The sequence below is a fragment of the Gekko japonicus genome, unplaced genomic scaffold (assembly GCF_001447785.1).
Source record: "Gekko japonicus isolate JY-2015 unplaced genomic scaffold, Gekko_japonicus_V1.1 scaffold558, whole genome shotgun sequence".
In the NCBI taxonomy this organism is placed as follows: domain Eukaryota; kingdom Metazoa; phylum Chordata; class Lepidosauria; order Squamata; family Gekkonidae; genus Gekko; species Gekko japonicus.
The window spans coordinates 727,626-730,589 of NW_015170908.1; positions in this window are offsets into that span (position 1 = coordinate 727,626).

A 2,964-nucleotide genomic window follows, 5' to 3' on the forward strand; every position below is an offset into this window, starting at 1 on the left:
TTTCAAAGCCGAAGAGCCAGCGCTGTCCGAAGATGTTTCCGTGGTCATGTGGCCGGCATGACTAAACACCAAGGCGCACGGAACGCTGTTACCTTCCCACCGAAGTGGTCCCTATTCATCTACTTGCAATTTCGTGCTTTCGAACTGCTAGGTTGGCAGGAGTTGGAACTAGAGATGGGAGCTGACTCCGTCATGCGGCACACTCGGGTCTCGAACTGCTGAACTACCGACCTTCCACAGCCTGCAGTTCAGCGTCTTAACCACTTGAGCCACCCTCCAAAACATCCTGTCGTTAAGAGCCTTGCTCAAGTCTTGCAAACGAAGGGCCGTGGCTTCCTCAATTGAGTCAGTCCATCTCAGGTTGGGTCTGTCTCTTTTCCTACTGCCTTCAACTTTTCCTAGCAGTGTGTGTGTATGTGTGTGTGAGCAATCTTTTTAAAGGGATCCTGGAAGTTGCTCCGGGACAGGTGATCGGGGCCCACTCTGGGAAACAGAAAATGAGGGCTCTCCTAATGATGCTGGTGACCCTCACTGACCTCATCGGCTCCGCTTCTTCCTTTCTCCTCTTCCTCTTTGCCTTGCCTCGTTCCTTTGGCCATCCTTTGCTTGTTCCCCAAAACCTGCCACTTATTTTTATAGATGTGTGTGTGTCAAGTGCTGTCAATTCACTTAATATCCTCCAAAACGTCCTGTTGTTAACAGCCTTCCTCAGGTCTTGCCAACAGAGTCCATCCATCTCAGGTTGGGTCTTCCTCTTTTTGTGCGGCCTTCGGCTTTTCCTAGCATGGTTGTCTTTCCCAGGGACTCTTGTAGCCAGTTTGGTGCAGTGGTTAAGAGCGTAGACTCTAATCTGGGAGACTCTAATCCGATTCCCCACTCCTCCACATACAGCTGCTGGTGTGACCTTGGGTCAGTCATAAGTTCTTTCAGAGCTGTTCTCTCAAGGGCAGTTCTCAAGAGAGCTCTCTCAGCCCCACCTACCTCACATGGTGTCTGACTTTTCTGGTGAGGGGAAAGGAAAGGGATTGTAAGACTTTTCTGGTGAGGGGAAGGGAAAGGGATTGTAAGCCGCTCTGAAACTCCTTTGGGTAGTGAAGGGCAGGGTATAAATCCAATCTCCTCCTCATCATCATCATGTGACCGAAGCGCGATAGCCTCAGTTTAGCCTCCTGATACCCAACAGAAGTCCTGATGAGAATAACCCTAGGAACTTTATTCTCATGGCCAAGATGGGACAGAATGTTATCTCAAAAGGGGCTGTGTGTCTTCAGGTTTGGGGCCCTGACTCCATTGTGATTCTGCAGGGTTTAAGGTCACCACACGCTTGGAGGCTATCTTACCTTGGGAACTATGCGGTGAAAAGAAGGTAGCTTTGCATGTGACCCATGACTTCGAAAAACACGCAAAATAGATGGGTGTCCTTCAGAGCGCAAAGGAACCCCCATTCCTCTTCCCTCTTTTCCTAAAGGACCTTGAGTAATATTCTGGTGCCACCTCGGACAGTTGAGAAGGTGGGGCATGAGCATTTTAATAAACGAATGAATGATTGGACGTGGTGGGACTTCTCGTTTTGTGGTGGCTGGTGTTCTTACTTCCTTTATTTCCTCCACACTTCTTGTATGCAGTTGGCACACACCCCACATCGTATTCAAGCTGTGTAGATTTGGGACAGACAAAAGGAAATACTTCTTTACACAGAGAGTGATTAAAATGTGAAAATTGCTACCAGAGGATGTAGTGATGGCCACAGGAATAAACAGCTGTAAAGGGGGATTAAATAGATTCATGGAGGAGAGGTCTACCAGTGGCTACTAGCCATGGCGACTGAGGGGAACCTCCACATCCAGAAGCAGTCAGCCTCTGCATCCCAGAGCCAGGAGGCAACATCAGCCTCTATGCCAGTGATGGCAAACCTTTTAGAGACTGCGTGCCCAAACTGCAACCCAAAACCCACTTATTTATCGCAAAGTGCCAACACGGCAATTTAACCTGAAGACTGAGGTTTTACTTTAGAAAAAAACAACTCATACATTAACTTAAGATGATCCAAACAAAGTAAGGAAAGCAATTCCAAATGCTTTCATTTACTTAAAATTATTTGGCAGAGAATTCGACACTTTAATGATAGTCTGGGCCTGGCTGGGGTGATGGCACACGTGCCCACAGAGAGGGCTCTGAGTGCCACCTCTGGCACCCGTGCCATAGGTTTGCCACCACTGCTCTATGCCCTGTTGTTGGCCATCCAGAGAAACTGGTTGGCCACTGTGTGATGCAGGATGCTGGACTAGATGGACTGAGTGTCTGATCCAGGGCTCTTCTTATGTTCTTAAACTGAACAGGGGAAAAATCAGCACAAAGAAATAGAAACCAGCTTTAAAAAACTGAATCGTGGGTTCCGTTCACACAAAGGGCAAAGGGAGACATCACCAGAGACCAAACAATAGGGCAGTGAAGTTTGGTAATATCTCCATGACAATATTTTGCAAAGAGTTCAGTGCAGACTGTTGGATCATTACCGGCATCGTGTGAAGTTTTAAAAAAGCAAAGAAAGATCGGCACGCCATTCATTCTCTAAGCGCGTTACCATCTCATTAGAACGGTTCTTACTGATTTAATTAATTATTGGCAAATAATTATGTTGAAATGAGTTTTAACGGAGATGATGAAATGTTAATATGCAAATACTTAATTGTTCCGTTCTTTCAAGAGAACACTGCGAAGCCTTTTCATCTTATTTTCTCTGTCTGGAGGAATGGTTCGTGCCTAATAATTCTGATTATAATTCGTTTGCCTTAGACTCAGAGGCTTTACTGTAATCATCTGGTATATCTAAAACTTTCGGAAGAGAGATGATTGCCTTTGGAATTGAATAGTAACGGCCACGTCATCTGCATATAATGCTCTTTTCCAACAGCAATCCTATCGGTGTAGCAATACAGGATGCTCCTGAAATGGTTCCTGCTG